General features: G+C 42.8%; 1 non-coding gene across 1 annotated transcript; it reads left to right on the top strand.

Moving 5' to 3' along the window:
• Window positions 1–9,364: 9,364 nt before the first annotated feature.
• On the top strand, window positions 9,365–9,439 carry Trnas-cga. Its single transcript has one exon. It is a non-coding gene; the product is annotated as a tRNA-Ser (tRNA).
• Window positions 9,440–21,203: the final 11,764 nt, after the last annotated feature.

Genomic DNA, 21,203 nt, shown 5'->3' with positions numbered 1-21,203 from the left:
TGTCAACTGAGAGGATTATTGCCCAGTTTAGATTTTTAAATTTTCCACCAGTTCGTATTTAGGAGGAGCATACAACTTCCACAGTGGCATCACAGGAGTGCGGCTCTGGCTATTTTGAATTTTCAGTCAATTTTTGAATTTCCCGGCATTTTATACACAGGGCAATGGGCTCATGATGGAGGGGTGGTGAAGCATAAAAAAGTATTCTAACTTCAGACGCATTGACTTCAACTTTACCAGATATTTTCTCTTCTGAGCTGCTACAAAACAATGTTAGTATGTTTATTATAAAACAACTATTATGAACTGAGAATGATTACGAACTTGAAATGACGTGAAGTGGCTCAGGTCGCAGACTGCATAAGGGAGCAGAAACATTATACAGTGCAGGTCGATTAAACAGCGCGTCATCTTATTAAGAGAGTTAGTGACGTAGGGAAGACCACACATGCTTCCTCACAGTATGTTAAGCTATGCCTTCCGCTTTGTCCGATCACAAGTCTTCCAAAGCTGTTGGAACATGTTTTAAATCTTGTACATAATTTGACTGTTCGTAGCTGAGGATCACTGAAATCAATAATTTACTTTAATCCTTGACAATAATTGGTTGTAATAGCCAAGAAACTAGCAAATGTCTGAATGATGGATTTAATGAAAGCAGATGTAAATGTTAAACCTGTAAATATTAGAAGTTTAAATTTTATTCATGTACATTATATTACTGTTTATTGACTGAGGATCATTAAAATTAATGAAACTCAAGTTTTTCTAATTAAATTGTTGTAAAGTGTTCCACACCCAGGAGGATTCTCTCCTTTATGGGTCTATGGAATGAATAATTAATCTAATCTAATTTAAACTTTCATTAATACTGTTGTTGTTGTGGTCTTCAATCCCGAGACTAGTTGGATGCAGCTCTTCATGCTACTCTATCCTCTGCAAGCTTCTTCATCTCCCAGTACCTACTGCAACCTACATCCTTCTGAATCTGCTTGGTGTATTCATCACTTGGTCTCCCTCTACGATTTTTACCCCCCACGCTGCCCTCCAGTACTAAATTGGTGAACCCCTGATGCCTCAGAACAAGTCCTACCAATCGATCCCTTCTTCTACTCAAGTTGTGCCACAGACTTCTCTTCTCCCCAACCCTATTCAATACTTGCTCATTAGTTATGTGATCTACCCATCTAATCTTCAGCATTCTCCTGTAGCACCACATTTCGAAAGCTTCTATTCTCTTCTTGTCCAAAATATTTATTGTCCATGTTTCACTTCCGTACATGGCTACACTCCATACAAATACTTTCAGAAACGACTTCCTGACACTTAAATCTATACTCGATGTTCACAAATTTCTCTTCTTCAGAAACGCTTTCCTTGCCATTGCCAGTCTACATTTTATATCCTCTCTACTCCAACCATCATCAGTTATTTTGCTCCCCAAATAGCAAAACTCCTTTACTACTTTAAGTGTCTCATTTCCTAATCTAATACCCTCAGTATCACCCGGCTTAATTCGACTACATTCCATTATCCTCGTTTTGCTTCTGTTGATGTTCATCTTATATCCTCCTTTCAAGACACTGTCCATTCCGTTCAACTGCTCTTCCAAGTCCTTTGCTGTCTCTGACAGAATTACAATGTCATCGACGAACCTCAAAGTTATTATTTGTTCTCCATGGATTTTAATACCTAATCCGAATTTTTCTTTTGTTTCCTTTACTGCTTGCTCAATATACAGATTGAATAGCATCGGGGAGAGGCTACAAACCTGTCTCACTCCCTTCCCAACCAATGCTTCCATTTCGTGCCCCTCAACTCTTATAACTGCCATTTGGATTCTATACAAATTGTAAATAGCCTTTCGCTCCCTGTATTTTACCACTGCCACCTTCAGAATTTGAAAAAGAGTATTCCAGTCAACATTGTCAAAAGCTTTCTCTAAGTCTACAAATGCTAGAAATGTAGGTTTGCCTTTCCTTAATCTAGCTTCTAAGATAAGTCGTAGGGTCAGTATTGCCTCACGTGTTCCAATATTTCTACGGAATCCAAACTGATCTTCCCCGAGGACGGCTTCTACTAGTTTTTCCATTCGTCTGTAAAGAATTCGCGTTAGTATTTTGCAGGCGTGACTTATTAAAGTGATGGTTCGGTAATTTTCACATCTGTCAACACCTGCTTTCTTTGGGATTGGAATTATTATATTCTTCTTGAAGTCTGAGGGTATTTCGCCTGTCTCATACATCTTGCTCACTAGATGGTAGAGGACTGGCTCTCCCAAGGCCGTCAGTATTTCTAATGGAATGTTGTCTACTCCCGAGGCCTTGTTTCGACTAAGGTCTTTCAGTGATCTGTCAAACTCTTCACGCAGTATCATATCTCCCATTTCATTTTCATCTACTTCATTAATACTGGCTCACCTATTTCATCAAAAATGATACCCAAATCATCTATTGTTTTCAAACAGATCCTCCACTTATAGAGACTCATAGTCAATTCTTTCTACCTGTCTGCTGTCGCCTCCGAGGTTTACAGTGAAATTTCATTGTACTGTTAACTTGAGTTTAAAGTCTTGGAAAGTGACTTTAAGTTCTGTTTGTACTTACGTTACACTTAGTGTTCGGCTTATTGACAATTTTAATTCAAATGTAGAAAACGAGGAAAATACCAGTGGTAGAGCACATCTGAAGCTGTGAATACGTGGAGCGCCTTTCGCCGCGGCAGGCAGCTACATACATTGTCAGAGGAGAGGACAGCCCAGACAGCTATGACAGAATCAGCAGCAGCAGCAGGTATGTATGACACGGCGGCTACAAAGCCGACCCCTGCGTGGAGAACGAATCGCTGCCGCCACGCTATCTTCGCTGTCGTGTCGGCTCCGAACAGAAGGTCGGCAGAGAAAGCAGCGGCTAGCGAGGGGACAGCACAATGGCCGATCTGTTCACTGGAGTTGGTGGATGTCTACTGTAGGCTGCAGGCGAAGCGGCGACAGCAGGGGCCGCGGCGAGGCGAAAAACCAGGAGTTGCCTTCTGGCATCCGACGACACCACAGCAATACCAGGGGAATGAAACATTTAGAACTGTTTGAAGGTTTGGCATAGTTGAAGGTGCTCCAAAAAGATACTGAAGAACACTATATCATCAACATGAACGATAACAAATACGGGGAGGTTAAAATTAGACTTTCGCTATTTGAGCTAGTGTAGACGGATAACTATGTGTCATATGGACATACCACTATATACACTACTGGCCATTAAAATTGCTACACCACGAAGATGACGTGCTACAGACGCGAAATTTAATCGACAGGAAGAAGATGCTGCGATATGCAAATGATTAGCTTTTCGGAGCATTCAGACAACGTTGGCGCCGGTGGCGACCCCTACAACGTGCTGACATGAGGAAAGTTTTCAGCCTATTTCCATACACAAACAGCACTTGACCGGCGTTACCTGGTGAAACGTTGTTGTAATGCCTCGTATAAAGGAGAAACGCTTACCATAACGTTTCCGACTTTGATAAAGGTCGGATTGTAGCCTATCGCGATTGCGGTTTATAGTATCGCGACATTTCTGCTCGCGTTGGTCGAGATCCAATGACTATAACCGGAATATGTAATCGGTGGGTTCAGGAGGGTAATACGGAACGCCGTGCTGGATCCCAATGGCCTCGTATCACTAGCAGTCGAGATGACAGGCATCTTATCCGCATGGCTCTAACGGATCGTGCAGCGACGTCTCGATCCCTGAGTCAACAGGTGGGGACGTTTAGAAGACGACAACCATCTGCACGAACAGTTTGACGACGTTTGTAGCAGCATGGAGTATCAGCACGGAGACCGTGGTTGCGGTTACCCTTGACGCTGCATCACAGACAGGAGCGCCTGCGATGGTGTACTCAAAGACGAACCTGGGTGCACGAATGGCAAAACGTCATTTTTTCGGATGAATCCAGGTTCTGTTTACAGCATCATGATGGTCGCATCCGTGTTTGGTGACATCGCGGTGAACGCACATTGGAAGCGTGTATTCGTCGTTGCTATGCTTGCGTATCACCCGGCGTGATGGTATGGTGTGCCATAGGTTACACGTCTCGGTCATCTGTCGTTCACATTGACGGTACTTTGAACAGTGGACGTTACATTTCAGATGTGTTCCGACCCGTGGCTCTAACCTTCATTCGATCCCTGCGAAACCCTACATTTCAGCAGGATAATGCTCGACCGCATGTTGCAGGTCCTTTCTGGATACAGAGAATGTTCGACTGCTGCCCTGGCCATCACATTCTCCAGACCTGTCACCAATTGAAAACGTGTGGTCGATGGTGGCCGAGCAACTGGATCGTCACAATACGCAAGTCACTACTCTTGATGAACTGTGGTATCGTGTTGAAGCCGCATAGGCAGCTGTACCTGTACACGCCATCCAAGCTCTGTTTGACTCAATGCCCAGGCGTTTGAGGGCCGTTATTACGGCCAGAGGTGGTTGTTCTGCATACTGATTTCTCAGGAGCTATGCACCCAAATTGCGTGAAAATGTAATCACATGTCAGTTCTAGTATAATATATTTGTCCAACGAATACCCGTTTAGCAGTTTATCATATGCATTTCTTCTTGGTGTAGCAATTTTAATGGCCAGTAGTGTAGGACTGAAGTTGAGACTGTGCGCTGCAGTGTTGTTAGTATAGTGTCATGACGCCGGTAGTGGTACACCGACGTAGGGTTCAAATATTAGCCTCAAGGTGCCTTACAGTTGCAGACAGTCAAGATAGGTTACTACGGAAGGTTGTAAGATCGCATGAAATATAACAGTATACTCACAAACTAGTGTTACCCTCTGGGAGGATTTTTATGTTTGAGCGTGTGATTACTAATGGATAGAGGGTATCGAACATTACTTTCGTGTAAGTGTCAATTAATAAAAAAGCTTAACGGGCTTTACTTTGGAGATGATACAAGTAGTGAAATTCGTGTGAATGAAACAACAAACGGTCGCCAGCCTAATTAGGCATAATAATTAGAAATATAATATCCAAAGAATTTAAATATGACTTTCCAAAAGTGACTTTCATTAATTCTCTCTTTGAAAAGTGCACAGGATACTCACGACTACAGGTCGACTAGGTTGTGGATAGCAGTAGTTATCATTTGCATAAATAATTAATCATAGGAAGACAAATGGTACTTAACACATCATAATAATCGTTACTATAGCAATCATTAATCAACTCTGCACTGAGATGATGCCACAGCACACATTGGACTGTAGCTGGGCATGAAGAGAGTTCTGATTTAGCCAACAAATACATACCACAAATGAAATTAAATTATAATACATATATATATATATACTTATTAGGCTCTCATTCTTAGAAATGTCACAGATTTCTTTTAACAGCAACAAAATCCCAATTATCTATTACTTTGAGAAAAGAATACTGTAGTGGTCCATAAACTGTTATTTTCTCTACAGGCAAACTCTGTGATTATTTTAAAAACAAATTGCAATTCACTAATATTATTACCTAACCCCAATTGAAATAATTTATATTTTTTATCCTTTCTAGTAATGTACTCAAACACTAAGCTTTATTAACTGCAGAAAGTTGTTCATGGTAATAACCAATGGAAATTTACGTTTCATATAAGTTAAAATTATGTGCCATTTTCATCACCTGTGAAGCAGGTGTTTTTACATTAACACTTACACACTCTGGCACTCATGTTTTGAACATTTAGACCAAAATCAAATTACGATTTAGTTATAAACAGGATGCCCGGATTTCTGCACACTTAGTATAGGACCCTGCATCGTTTCATGACTAGGGTAATGTCGAGGTTCAAACACGGGTTCATAGCACTTCAATTATTATTGAAAAACACTCGCACAAATATACCGGTCCATCCTATAATACATATCTGTGTTCATATAGTTGGCGGAGCAGTGGCGCAATAGTGGTGGCAAGCAATGTGGCGGCTAACTCGTCCGACGCTCTTGAAGTTGAATACTCTTTACCAATTCTTATTGGCGACGTATTTTTCTCGTTTTAGAGCCATTCCATAACACCAAGAGCACCATCCGACAGCTGAATCCACATCCGTGGCAAGTTTTCAGTATAGATTAGCTTCCAAATGCCTCACTTGGCACCCTCGATGTTAACCGTACAACGGCTAGCCACTGACTGCGTAGCCTGCTCACCCAGTGGCCGCCCAGATCGACCGCCAAAACGACCTTTTACCTTGCTGCAAGCCAGTACAGTTTCTGTTTTATGAGCAGACATACAGGGCTATTACAAATGATTGAAGAGATTTCATAAATTCACTGTAGCTCCATTCATTGACATATGGTCACGACACACTACAGATACGTAGAAAAACTCATAAAGTTTTGTTCGGATGAAGCCGCACTTCAGGTTTCTGCCGCCAGAGCGCTCGAGAGCGCAGTGAGACAAAATGGCGACAGGAGCCGAGAAAGCGTATGTCGTGCTTGAAATGCACTCACATCAGTCAGTCATAACAGTGCAACGACACTTCAAGACGAAGTTCAACAAAGTTCCACCAACTGCTAACTCCATTCGGCGATGGTATGCGCAGTTTAAAGCTTCTGGATGCCTCTGTAAGGGGAAATCAACGGGTCGGCCTGCAGTGAGCGAAGAAACGGTTGAACGCGTGCGGGCAAGTTTCACGCGTAGCCCGCGGAAGTCGACGAATAAAGCAAGCAGGGAGCTAAACGTACCACAGCCGACGGTTTGGAAAATCTTACGGAAAAGGCTAAAGCAGAAGCCTTACCGTTTACAATTGCTACGAGCCCTGACACCCGATGACAGTCAAACGCTTTGAATTTTCGGCGCGGTTGCAACAGCTCATGGAAGAGGATGCGTTCAGTGCGATTCAGTGTTTAAACCTCTTCTACCAAGAAACGTGCCAGAACTGCGAGCTCGCATCAACGATGCTTTTGAACTCATTGATGGGGACATGGTGCACCGAGTGTGGGAGGAACTTGATTATCGGCTTGATGTCTGCCGAATCACTAAAGGGGCACATATCGAACATTTGTGAATGCCTAAAAAAACTTTTTGAGTTTTCGTATGTATGTGCAAAGCATTGTGAAAATATCCCAAATAATAAAGTTATTGTAGAGCTGTGAAATCGCTTCAATCATTTGTAATAACCCTGTATATTATAAAATTCCATTATTATTAATTATCCTTTAGCTATAACAATAAACATATTAAAACTTCAACTCTGTCTCTAACAATTCAATGACCTTAATTAGTAAAGAACAACCACTTCATAGTTAAATACACACAGATGCACTGTATAACCTGCTTACAACCGACATCGGTGTTACAAGGTGTGGACAATGTGAGCCGGGCCTTAGCCGTAAAGCTGTTATATCGGAACAGCAATACTGCTACTACCCCTTGCGAGTAAGGAATACGGAGAGGTCCTCCTTCCGCATCGGGGTTGAAGAAAGTGATTCCGAATTTAGAATAGACTGGCGATATTTGGACTGCTCCTGGGAGAGGCCGACGGCCAACTGTCCCAAAAATTGTTGAAGGAATTACTGCTGCCATGGCTGAGAATGCCGGATGCAAAGACGAACTTCGAGCAATGGCAGAGCTGTGTCGAGACAGCTGAAAATTCCATGGTCCGTCGTTCGAAAGTGCTGCGAACAGTTGTGAAATGGTTTCTCTATTGCGGTTGCAGGCTGTCGTAGATGCACATGATCGACACACTGAGCAAGATTTATAACCCGGGACGTGGAGATTAAAAGTCTTTGTTTCAATAGCTTGTTCGTCATTTCTCTTCCGCACGTTCTTGCAAATCTTTCCAGAAAGTTTCATTGTCCTATGGCCACTCATTTTTCATGGAGGCCATCTCAAGTAGAGAAAGGTTGATAATAAACACGTGTACTTGACGTGAGCTCTTTTAGGCACATGACAGATCTTTTACTTTCAAAAGAGTGATCGGGGATTATGAGAATATGTTTTCTACATACATGCCGTTATGGCGAGTAGTAAGGCAGTATTAATTACCAGTTCAAATAATAAAGTTACGTAATTATTTTTGTTTGTTTTTAGTCAAATTTCTGCAGTCCTACCGCAACACCGGACCTGGTAGTATAGTGGTGAAGCGAGTGCACAGGAACCAAGAGGTTCCATTATCGAACGCCGCTCGGACCATAGAAATTTTCATACTACCTTTAATGAAGCCTTCACTTCTCAACCGCGGAGGAAGTTCTAGGAACGACGTGTGGTTCGTATTCCACCTTGAACTGTAAGTCTCTTTCCTTAGTTATATAATTGGGGTATCAGGGACTCGTGTGTCACCGAAAGGCGTCCAATTGAAAGACTTGCACTTTGTCATTGAGCTGCACGAATATTTCATTATCAGTATCCTAGCACTCAGATGGCGTTGCCAAAAGAAGATGGTGAAGCCCTTTAATAAAGTGTAGATGGGCTACACCACTACGTTTGGACTGCTCTACTCACGTACTGCGGTACTTTGGCGCAGAAATTTTAGTGTTTTTCAGGACTGCGGACCTGTACCTGTAATTAAATAAAAAACTAATTATGTAATTTTATTTTTCGTGATGATAATTCTTTATGACCGGTTGTTGTACAACCTTGACATACTGTCCCTTCCGTCTCAAACCTGCGTTTGTCTTCCTTTCATCAACTCGTCGTAGGGTCAGCATTATGGTCTGATCGTTCTTTCCATTCTATAGTGACATTTCGAAGCATTCAATATAACATGATTGCTATTTAGAACTTTTGTCCAAGAGATCTACCAATTAATGCCTCTCTTGGAACCCTCAACGATTAGAAACTACACTAATACCGGTGCCAATTACAAGGATATTCTTCATAAGCTCAGAACTAGCTCATCATCCATAAGAAAACAGAGTTCCACGACACAGGGAAGATAAAATTGTAATCTTTGGCTGCAGGTTCAATGAATAATAGTCCGTAGCATAAAAGAAAACAAATAGGAAGTCCAACAACGATCTGAGTTGTAAGTAAGGCAAATAGCAGATTGCGATTCATACATAAGGTACAGGTGAAACGTTCCCTTATGAAAAATTATACATGACTGTGCTTAAACTGACACACAATATTTTTAGCGGAACGCAATCTGACTTTCAAAAATCCGTACAAAAGAATGGCCCTGACTAACATTAACCTATACGAGAATGAGATTTTCACTCTGCAGCGGAGTGTGCGCTGATATGAAACTTCCTGGCAGATTAAAACTGTGTGCCCGACCGAGACTCGAACGCAGGAGAGCTTCTGTAAAGTTTGGAAGGTAGGAGACGAGGTACTGGCAGAAGTAAAGCTGTGAGTACCGGTCGTGAGTCGTGCTTCGGTAGCTCAGTTGGTAGAGCGCTTGCCCGCGAAAGGCAAAGGTCCCGAGTTCGAGTCTCGGCCGGGCACACAGTTTTAATCTGCCAGGAAGTTTCATTAACCTATACGTTTCACAAATCACTTACCTCACCAAAAATCTTCGTTACTCGAACTACTGCAATACAGCGAGTGCCACTACTGCCAGCTAAATAAAAGATTCAAAGTACTGAAGGCACTAACTACTGATAGGCATAGTTAACAAATGAAAGATTTTGATAGAGAACAAACAATGTATTTACCTTAATAGTCATAATTGACATCCAGTCTTACAAATTTCAAAACTCCGCCATCTCTCTCCCCACATCCACCACTGCTGGCGGCTCACCTCCAACTGCCGAACACTATGCGCTGTTAACATCCAGCTGCCCAACACTACAATGGCAGACAACAATGAAAACGAGCCACAGACTGCACACAGCACAGCCAGTGATTTTCATACAGAGCGCTACGTGGCGTTACGAACATAAAAACCTTAACAGCCTACTTACACAGGCACACTGCAGTTAGTCTTCGAGAGAGTTTGTATAAAAACATTTGCATCATTGCTACGTGAATGATGCTCAAGTGTACAGGAAGCATATGAGAGTACACGAGGGCTATTCGTCGATTAAGATCCAACACATCGCGAGAAGGAAACGATAATGAAAATCCGATGAAGCTTTACACAGATGAGTTAGACAGTGTGTCTGGAATGCCCATCGATCGCGTCACGTTCTTCTTTTCAGTTCTGGGCCCACAGTGAGTGAAATCTGCTTTCTCAGGACAGAGCGGATCAGGTTGTGGAAACGGGCCAAGGTCAACTACTGTTACTTATACAAGAACACACACAACTTCATTCCTCAAACCAATACACAATTTTCTCTTTAAAACAACAAAGATCAATTCACGGCTTAGGGTCCAAGTAACGTCTCCAGAATAAGGTTAAATGAATGTCTTTAAACACCAGGATTTAGAGTAATGGCTAAAGGCCTTACGTAAGTAAAATCACAATATCTTCTCTTAAAGGCTGAAATAATACTTCAAATCAGCTAAGGAAATTCTTTAAAGGCCAAGCATTTACAAATTCCGGCTAAAGGCCATATTAAGGAAATTTCAAGTTAATTCATCGGTCGAAAGCCCAATAAAAAAATTTTTCTTTACATAATAAAAGAGAGGCTTTAAACATAAGCTTTTACACAGTACAACAGAAAAACATCTCAAGAACACTTGAAGTATCTTTTCGGCCAAAGGCCCAAACAATTACTCAAGAATAGTCAAAGACTTCCGTCAGATAAAGATTTACAGAACATGGCTGAAGGCCGTTTCAAGAATTCAAGATAATTAAAGAGAAACTTTATAGATAATGATTCACATATTTAAGCCACAAATTTTGATACAAACGCGGCTGAAGGCCTAGATACAAAACAACAAGAATTTCAAATGAAACACGGCTGAAGGCCTAATCTTAAAACAGTTGTCATGAAGTTCGACTGAAGGCCATATACTAAACATAAAACAGACAATATTAATACAAGGCTGAAGACCTGGCACAGTACCTGCGACCAAGTAAAATGAGAATCACGGACAACAAACAATGGTGCTCGGAAGTGTTCCAAGGGTCGGTAGGGAGCCAAGCGGAACACTAAACAATCGGGTGGCAACATGACCTAGGGACGGCTGAAGAACCAACCAACAGCTTAATCAGTTCTCTTCCACCCGACACACTCGCTGCTCTATTTCAAACAACCCGACTGACTGACTACCCCAGTACGCAGACAGCATTGATCTGCTCAGTGGAAATCACAGAAGCTACACACGGTTCCATGTAAACACACTAGCACAAGAACTCGAACAATCGTAAAAGCAATCACTGAGGAACAATAAGGACGAATGAATTCCACACCCAGAGAGTTTCCACAAGCAGTCGGAGACCAAATACTTTATTTACTTATTGATCCGTGGGACCAAATTAAGGAGAAGTCTCCATGGTCATGGAACGAGTCAATGCACGAAATTATAACACGACAGTAGAAACAGATAAAATGAAATACAAGAAAGGTATTCAGGCGACAATTCGTAAGTTTAAATAAAGAAAATTAACAATGTAACACTGGAATTTGCTTAATTTTTCAGCTCTTCCAGGAGCTCCTCGACAGAATAGAAGGTGTGAGCCATGAAGAAACTCTTCAGTTTAGACTTAAAAGCGTTTGGGCTACTGCTAAGATTTTTGAGTTCTTGTGGTAGCTTATTGAAAATGGATTCAGCAGAATAGTGCACTCCTTTCTGGACAAGAGTCAAGGAAGTGCATTCCACATGCAGATTTGATTTCTGCCTAGTATTAACTGAGTGAAAGCTGCAAACTCTTGGGAATAAGCTAATATTACTAACAACAAACGACATTAAAAAATATATATACTGTGAGGGCAATGTCAGAAATACTATCGGTCGCTCCAGTGATGGTACGACAGTGCAATTATCGATAAGCGCTGCTGTTGCCACTCACGGGCAGGTAAGACAGTAAGTTAGTGACGCCAATAAATGGAATAAGAAAACGAGATGGCAGTACCGTAAGAGAAGATGATAAACAATAAACGGGATGTACACGAGCCGCGCATGGCTCAGTGAGCGCGGAAAGATGCTTAGAATAATAGTGTCAACATACCTGCAATGCATTTCCTCCTTCATGCCAATTCTAGGCCTCTTACTGCAGGGGCGATGAGGCAGCCCCTGAAGCATTGTCGATGGGAAGTGTTTGATCTTCCAACATACAGCACGGACTTGGCTACCTATGATGATCGTCTCTGCTCACATGAACCACTGGCTATAAAGACAACATTTTTGCACAGGGAAGTAGCGGAAAACAGAGGCGCTTACTTTCTATGACGAACGTATTGGAAAGTAACGCTACGACAAACGTCTAAGTCGGAGCGACGATTATATAGCGATGCAGCTGGAAGGAGTAGGAATTTGTTGCAAATAAAACGTTTTTGATTTTCACTGTGGTTGCCATTTGGCGACCGATCGGACCTTACTTTCCAGAAAAGCCCTCATAGTAACCGCAGAGAGAGGAAGTGAGGGAGGAGGGGCGGGGGGGGGGGGGGGGTTGAGAGAGAGAGAGGCTGCATGCAAGAGGAATTGACGAATGCCGAGAGAATGTAACGCTAAATAGAAACATGAAGTATGGCACCGTACATATCGAGATGACTGCTTATAAGGCTCAAAGCACCATTTTTTAGGGCTGAAACTACTGACCTTCTCGATATTCATACATATCCCCGTATTTATAACAGATCTTCAGACAAAGTTGGACAATTAACAGCTCGCGCATTGCAGCCATCGTTCCCGTAGACCTATGTGTGACTGGAACGAGAAGAGACTTTGATATGTGGTCAGATCAAAACTATCCTCTGCCGTCAACTAGACTGTGACATTTCCTGGCAGATTAAAACTGTGCGCGGGACCGAGACGTCAACTTTGGACGTTTGCCTTTCGCGGGAAAGTGCTCCAACCGACTGTGCTACCCAAACACGCCTCACGACCAGTCCTCACAGCTTTACTTCCGCCAGTACCTCGTCTCCTCTCTAAACGTCTGAGGAGGAATCCTAAGTCTTGGTTGCGTAGCTCAGTCGGGAGAGCAGTTGCCCGTAAAAGGCAAAGGTCCCGAGTTCGAGTTTCAGTCCGGCACACAGTTTTAATCTGCCAGGAAGTTTCATATCACTTCTACGCAGAGTGAAAATTTCATTCTGGAACTTGACAGTGATTCGCATAGTACTGATGTACATCTTCACAGCGTAACAGTTCAGCTCTCTTCCATTCTTGTCAGATTTTTAATGTGTATTTTGTCTCGTCCATCGCAGTGTCTCCTCATCCTGCCATCCGTTCTTTCGTTTACTTACTTCACTTCACGTGATCGGGGCCAGAACACCGCCTGCAGCCATGAGGTTCCTCTTCTGTTGGAATTTATTTCCTGCTTTTGCCGCCAATCACTCTCTAAGCCGGTCTGTAGTAAGCCCTCACGGATTCTCTCTCTCTCTCTCTCTCTCCATCTTCTCTTTGGTACGCCTAGTGATCTTCTACCACGGGAAGCAAAATCGGTGGATTTTACAAGCTTTCAGAGTTCATCCAGCCGAGTAACATACCCTGCAGGGCATTCTTTCATTGCTGCGCGGGATTAGCCGAGCGGTCTCAGGCGCTGCAGTCATGGACTGTACGTCTGGTCCCGGCGGAGGTTCGAGTCCTCCCTCGGGCATGTGTGTGTGTGTGTGTGTGTGTGTGTGTGTGTTTGTGTGTGTGTGTGTGTGTGTGTGTGTGTGTGTGTGTGTGTTTGTCCTTAGGATAATAAGTAGTGTGTAAGCTTAGGGACTGATGACCTTAGCAGTTGAGTCCCATAGGATTTCACACACACATTCTTTTATTTTACTCATAAGGGGAGACCACAACGTTTGGAACTAGGATTTACTGTAAACTTCGTACACCCATAGTACTCCGTGAGGACAACAAAATGTGTAAGCAGTAGCGCGTACTTCTCAAGCGTTATTAAGAAAATCGCAAGATAATTTCGGTCGTCAAATATATATCTGTACGCGGCGATTTTAACCATGAAGCGGCTGCAGCCCGGTGGTGCCGGGACGGTAACTGAGCGTGTTCGGTCAGAGTGTTGGCTTCCCTTTCTAATGAAAAATCTGAGCGAACGAATAAACGAGCAAACTGCAGAATGTTATCGGACGTCCGCCCTGAACAATTTCAGCAAACGATATAGAGCAAAACTTTTTTTTTTTTTTAAGTGGGTGGCGTTCAGGCCGCTGGATCACTGGATCGAGTTCTGTTCGTCAGTTCTTTTGTTTTCAACACAGTCATTTTCTTTACTATTTCTACTATAATTGATATAATGGGAAAAATACGTGTAATCGGATGAACTTTTATTAAATTTACAATGTTATTTGGTAGTCTACTAATTTTTATTACCACAAATAAACTATCTACTAGTAAACGACCAAACACATAAAGTGATACTGAAAATGTATGCTTGTCCGTGTCTTCAAAACTGTTCGTATTTAATCGAAAGAGAACGAGAAATTGCTTTTCGGAAGAGGCTATTAAAATACACTCGATACTGCATAACCAATTATCAGTGCCAATTTTTAAGTAAATACTGCGTTATGCATGGTTTGCTCCGAACCATCGTCTGAAAGAAAGGCTTTTGTAAATGTTAACGAGGTTTGAAACTTCCTGGCAGATTAAAACTGTGTGCCCGACCGAGACTCGAACTCGGGACCTTTGCCTTTCGCGGGCAAGTGCTCTACCATCTGAGCTACCGAAGCACGACTCGCGCCCGGTACTCACAGCTTTATTTCTGGCAGTATCTCGTCTCCTACCTTCCAAACTTTACAGAAGCTCTCCTGCGAACCATGCAGAACAGTTTTAATCTGCCAGGAAGTTTCATATCAGCGCACACTCCGCTGCAGAGTCAAAATCTCATTCTGGAAACATCCCCCGGGCTGTGGCTAAGCCATGTCTCCGCAGTATCCTTTCTTTCAGGAGTGCTAGTTCTGCATGGTTCGCAGGAGAGCTTCTGTAAAGTTTGGAAGGTAGGAGACGAGATACTGGCAGAAATAAAGCTATGAGTACCGGGCGTGAGTCGTGCTTCGGTAGCTCAGTTGGTCAGTTCGCCGGCGGACGGCGTGGAGGTAGGACGTAGTGTGGTGTGCGCTGCGCCGTCTGTGCTTTCGCGTGGTAAGTCTTGCGCTTGCTGCGGCTTAAAACTCTGTTTATAGAACGCTTCGAGAAGTAATGAGTAGCATGCAGTGATGGCTCAACCAAGTCGAAAAGATACGTTGAAACTTACCTTTGATCCTCGATATGCCAGACCCAAGTCGTTTGAAGTAGAAAATTGGTTAGAAGAAGATATGAAGCTCTCCTTTAATGATGTAATTGGGATCCACCTGTCGATTGTAACTTGTGTCGTGTTCGTTAAAATGCGTAGTTCCGAGTTGTGCGAGAAAATAGTTGAGTCTTCCGGAGGTGTCATGAAATTTAAGCACTCAGATGGAAACGTTGGTGAAGTCACCGTTGCACATGCTGGTTTTGGCATTCGCACAATTCGAATCTTCGAGTTACCTTTTGAGATTACAACAGACCAAATTAATGCTGTAATTTCACCCTTCGGGAAAGTGCTCAGCAACTTTGCCGAGAAATGGTCAAGCGCGCATAAATTCCCAGTACTAAATGGCGTACGTCAGCTTCGTGTAGAGTTACAAAAGCACATCCCGTCGTACATCAATGTCTGCGGATATAGAGGGATTGTAATTTATGACGACCAACCGCGAACCTGTGCCGCCTGTAACAAGCCTGGGCACGTTCGCGCAGAATGTATACAGCGGCGCGTCGCACAGCTGCCGGCCGGCGAGGCCGCCAGGCCACCGGCGATGACAACACTGCCAGGAACCTACGCCGCCGTGGCACGCGAACGGCCGACTGTCTCCTCAGCCCCTGAATCGTGTGCAAATACAAATTCTCCAAACACTGAAATTCCAATGGACGTCAGTGCCGTCATAGCTGACGACCTACAAGAGTCCCGCCAGTCTACGGAAACAGTTGAAGTTCCACCGACACAGGCACCTGCAATTGTAAAGGCAGCAGATCCGCCGGAAGCTGAAGACCGACACACCTTGCAGGAAAGCGACACTAACGTTGATATTGAAGAAAGTCCGTCGAGAGGCAATTCTCCGAAGAAAAATAAGAAACGCCGGCTGGCGCGCAAAGGTGCAGAGGAGACAGCTCCCACACTCCGACAAAAAGCGAAGGAAATAGGTAGTACCTTACGCCAACAGATCTGTAGCAACACGAAAGCGACACCAGTTTCTGTGGAGCGTTCCCCTTCTGCGCTGGAGAAACGAGACGTCCAAGGAAAGCCACCAAAGAAAGCATCCAACGACCGTCAAGAAACGAGTCACTCTCATGAAGCTTCACTCGTCCCACCCACGACGACAACCTCAACCAGCTGGGCAGACGAAAGCGACCATAACAATGCCGACGCTGAAATGACAGAAGTTTCAGAAACTCAGACAGACTGTAAGCTAGCCCCACAGGCGGCTGATTTCTTCAACGACGACGTCTCCGCGAACGAACATTCTAAAGAACAAGGACACACCGCTGAAACATTTGCTACCGGTGAATATTATTAAGATGCGTTTTAAAGCTGACGTTTGCGAGAAAAAACAGAAGAATGTTTTTTAAAGTTCGATCAAGTAGAACGAAGAATGTCTGACATACAAGCATACAAAATCGCGACAGTAAACCTTAACAAGATTCACAGTTCCTTTAAACTACAGAACTTAAAAGATTTTATATATGCTTCTGACAGTGACATTATCCTTTTACAAGAAGTGACAGACATTGAGCTTGGTAACATACCTGGCTTCAACGCCATTACAAACCCAGGGCATGGAGCGGAAATGGGCACGGCTCTGCTCACAAAGGAGGGCATAGTAGTCCAAGATGTAGTTAAACTACCAAACAGTAAAGGCATAGCGGCCACAATAAACAACATACGGCTCATCAACGTGTATGCCCCTTCAGGATCCAGTAACAGGCACCGCAGAACGGAGTTCTTTAAAGAAGAAATTGTCCCACTATTTGGAACTCGATATGATCACCTTATCCTAGGAGGAGATTTTAATTGTGTTTTGCATGCCAAAGACCAAACTCCCAATTTTAACAAGTGCACTGAACTGGAACGTATAGTTAATGACTTAAGACTAACAGACTCATGGGAACATATGCACGGTGCAGCCCCTGGCTTCACCCACGCCACAAGTCACTCGGCGAGCCGTCTCGACAGGATATATGTAACGCACAATTTGAGACACCTCATTTTGCAGTCCGAAGTATGGCCTACCGTTTTTTCAGATCATGCTGCTTACATACGCACAATCAATCTGATAAAACAAGGGACATTCAGAGGTCGAGGCACATGGAAGCTCAATGTGTCACATCTGGAAGACCATGCTTGTCAGGAGGCATTTCACAAGGTATGGAGAGAGTGTGAAAGCAAATTTAGCTCGTACAACTCTGGTACTGACTGGTGGCTGAAACATGCCAAACCTAAAATACGGAGGTTTTTCATAAACTACTCCAAAGACAAAAACTTTTGGCACAAATCAACTATAGAATTTTACTTTCAGTGTCTAAGGGATTTGTACAAGTGCGATGCAACAGTTGTGGACAACTACGAAAGAATTAACAAAATTAAAGCAAAAATCTTAGCACTACGGCGTAAACAACTGGAAGGCTACCAAATAAGGTCGCGTGCCCAGAACATAGCCCAGCACGAGGTCACTTCCATTTATCATGTCATTCGTGAAAGCAAAAGGGCGGCTCGCAAGATATTATCTGAAATAACAACTGATGATGGAAGGAAGCTGACGAAGCAAAGAGAGATTAAAGAGGCAATCGTACAGCATTTTGAATCCTTAATGTCTAGTCAGACGGTTGACGAACAGCTTCAAGACGAGTTAATGATTAACCTCCAGGGCAAAGTATCCCACGCGGAAGCACAAACTCTCATCTCGGAAGTGACTGAAGAAGACGTCGAAGAAGCTATATATGGAAGCACGAAAAATAAGGCTCCAGGGGCAGATGGAATTCCGGCAGAATTTTATCGCAGATTCAGTGGCCTCGTAAAAGGCAAGTTTACTCTCATCTGCAACGAACTGCTAAACCCTGAGAATGACATCCCGAAGGAATTTCGTGAGGGACTCGTAGTGCTAGTGCCAAAAACTACCAATACGAAATCTGTAAGTGCTCTGAGGCCAATAACGCTTTTAAACAGCGATTACAAAATCTTTGGCCGCATCCTCGCTCGCAGGCTGAAAACCACAATGACCAGCGTCACTGACCCTTATCAAACAAGTGTGGGCAAAGACAGAAGAATTCTCCAGACCCTCTGTGATTACAGGGACCTAATCTCAACGGCCGACGTCTGCAAAATAAAATGTGCACTCATCTCACTCGACTTTGACAAAGCCTTCGACAGAGTTAATCATAGTTTTCTCCTTCGCACCATGGGCGCAATGGGCTTCCCACCTCTATTCATTGCGGTAGTAAGAAATACAGTAACAAACAACTCAGCCAGATTTGTCATCAATGGACACATTAGCCGTCCGATTGACGTCACCAGCTCCATTAGGCAAGGGTGTCCAATGTCAATGGCACTCTTCGCCATCGCCATCGAGCCCCTGCTTGCCTCCCTTATGAAACATCTACAAGGACTACAAATACATGGAGAAAAGATCGTGTGCAAGGCATACGCTGATGATGTTGGCTTCCTAGTCGTGAATGGCGCTGAAGTACAGAGCGCACTACGAATAGTAACAAAACATGAACAGGCATCTGGTGCAAAACTTAATAGAACAAAGTCGGGGATTTTCAACATCGGCCGTGGAATTGGGACGCAAACGCAGGATCTGTTACGCGAGCTTGTAACCATGAAATGTCTCGGCATAGATTTTAAAAGAAATATCAAGCACACTATTGCTGCGAATTATCGAAAATTACTTAACAGCATACGCGCCTCTGTACAAGCACATAGTATTAGGAAACTCGATGAACTTCAAAAAGTAACAGTGGCAAATGTATACATCACATCCAAAGTTAATTATGTAGCACAAGTTCTGCCACCACCTGCGACTTTGTTGAAAAGCATCGCATCTGCACTAGGACACTTTGTGAGCCGCGGACGTATTTTCAAAGTCAAATATGACATTCTGATGCTCCCTACGAAATGTGGTGGGTTAAATCTTACCGATGTCAGCAAAAAAGCGCAAGCCTTATACCTTGCTACCACATACAAACAATGGAAAGAGCCAAGTGGTACCCTTGCTGCACATTTGTTAAACGAAATAGCTCCTGCTGACGTCAGTGCACCTATAAATGTCCAACACATACCCAACGGACTATACCACTTGAAATACTTTTTCGTAGAATACAGCTATATACAGGCAAGGATTCCTGGAAAAGATATCATGAAAGTAAAAGAACTTTATAATAACTTGATGAAAGACAAACCCAGAAACGACGTAGAACAAAAGTATCCTTGTTATAACTGGGAAACAATATGGGAAAATATTCACTGCCGGAACTTGCCAACGTATGTCAAATCGACCTGGTACTTTGCTGTAAACAGAAAAATTACGACGAACTCTAAACTTCACTCTATTCGATTGGCCGAGTCACCGCTGTGTCCATTATGTAAAATACCAGATACCGAAGAGCATAGATTGCTGTGTGACAGGGTAAAAGAAATATGGCTCTACATAAGACAAAAGATAGCGAGCGTCAGCAGAACTACGCCCAATGCCGTTACGACTGCTGAATTTTTAAACCCTGACGGTATACCTTACCCTAAAACAAAACGAAATGCAATTAACTGGTTGAAAGGCCAAACGATGCATTACGTCCTAACAAAAGACTCAAGCAATAGGGAGGACTTCTGGGTATACCTTACAACTGAGCACCACAAGTTGATGTGTACTAAAAAATACAAAGAAAATTACGCAAACTTTTTAACTAAAACAATCCTGTAACCATTAGAAATGCGTAATTTACATTGCACATTCAAGCATTTCGTATATTAGACGAATGATTTTTGGTTAAAGTTTGTTCTACACGTAGCAGGAGGAGGATTTCCAACAGAAAGTAGTCAGAGAAGATCATCAGTATAGACCAATTAAGCCTATGTGTATCTATTACTTTGGTTTCGGAGAAACACAGTGATGAAACTGGTATACGCCATTTATTTAGTTTCTGTTTTTCTTTCCTTTTCTTTTCACAAGAAGACACATTTATGTTAATTAAGTGTAAAATCAAGCAGAAGAAGCCTATTTTACTTCATTACCTTCTGAAAAAGGAAATTATACTTAGCAGCCATAATGAGTTTGCTTCTTTCCGTTTTTTCCACGCACGGAGAACGAAATTTCCAGATGCAGTTACATTTCCACAACAATTATGAGACTGCCTTCTCAATGGAATTTACATTTATTTTTATTCAAGCCATGTTGCAAACAAAGGCAACAGAAGGGGCATACTTCGTTCGTCGTTCACAAGAAGCGCGTTTCCACATCATCAAGTTACATTCATTCTTAAAGGCGGAGAAGCCGGGCCGAGAAGGCAACACTTGGCGAGCGTAAAGGATGGGTTGAAGGGGAGGAAGGAGACCCCAAAAAAAAAAAAAAAAAAAAAAAAAAAAAAAAAAAAAAAAAAAAAAAAGTTGGTAGAGCACTTGCCCGCGAAAGGCAAAGGTCTTGAGTTCAAGTCTCGGTCGGGCACACAGTTTTAATCTGCCAGGAAGTTTCATATCAGCGCACACTCCGCTGCAGAGTGAAAATCTCATTCTGTTAACGATGTTTGTTTTTCCACGGAAAACGTCAAAAGACCTTGCGTATGCGGAAACATAGAATTTATTCAATGCAGCTGGTGCCGTTTAACTTTATGTTTTCCATGTGTTTTACGAAAAATACCATCCTGTAACTTGTACTCGTAACGTCGAAAGCGACGATTAATTGTACATCTTTCGAAAGCCGTCTGTGCCGGTCAAAACTTGGACGTAACAAGTCGTGTCGGGCTCCTTCCAGGTGTAAGGGATTTCTCAAATCACGGACAAGCATACATTTTCAGTATCACTTTATGCGTTTGGTCGTTTACTAGTCGATAGTTATGAATATTACATTATTTGTGATAATAAGAATAAGTAGACTGCCAAATAACATTGTAAATTTAATAAAAGTTCATCCGATTAGACGTATTTTCCCCATTATAT

This window comes from Schistocerca piceifrons, chromosome 1 (genome assembly GCF_021461385.2).
Source record: "Schistocerca piceifrons isolate TAMUIC-IGC-003096 chromosome 1, iqSchPice1.1, whole genome shotgun sequence".
Classification (NCBI taxonomy): Eukaryota; Metazoa; Arthropoda; class Insecta; order Orthoptera; family Acrididae; genus Schistocerca; species Schistocerca piceifrons.
Note: the sequence above shows the minus strand (reverse complement) of the source record. Positions and strands in the feature narration are given on the sequence as shown.